This window comes from Otolemur garnettii, unplaced genomic scaffold, assembly GCF_000181295.1.
Source record: "Otolemur garnettii isolate 467f Iridium unplaced genomic scaffold, OtoGar3 scaffold00084, whole genome shotgun sequence".
NCBI lineage: Eukaryota > Metazoa > Chordata > Mammalia > Primates > Galagidae > Otolemur > Otolemur garnettii.
Window position 1 is genome coordinate 2034537 of NW_003852479.1, and position 546 is coordinate 2035082.

A 546-nucleotide genomic window follows, 5' to 3' on the forward strand; every position below is an offset into this window, starting at 1 on the left:
AAGATTTTGCTTTTCTATTTCTGGTTGATCTTGCCAATGGCTCATCAATTTTATTTATCTTTTTGAAGAACCAACATTTTGCTTAATTAATTTTCTTAATGCCCCTTTATTTTCAATTTTATTTATTTATGATTTAATTTTGGTTATTTCTTTTCTTCTGTGAGGTTTTGGATGGAGTTGTTCTTCCTTTTCCATTTCCTTAAGATGATTCATTAGGTTAGTGATGTGCTCTTTCTGCTTTTCAGATGTAAGCATCTAATATGATAAATTTCCCTCTTTGGACTGCTTTTGCAGTGTCACACAGGTTGTGGTCACTTGTTTCTTCATTCTTGTCATGCTTAATGAAGTTAATGATTTCCTTTATCTCTTCCCTGACCCAAGTGTCATTCTGCATAATGTTGTTTAGTGTCCATGCCTTTGCGTTAGGATGAAAATTTTTGTTGGAGTTGAGTTCCACCTGTATTGCCTTGTGAGAAGAAACAAGGTATAAATTCAATTCTTTTGGTTTTATTGAGGTTTGATTGGTGTCCTGGGATACGATCTATT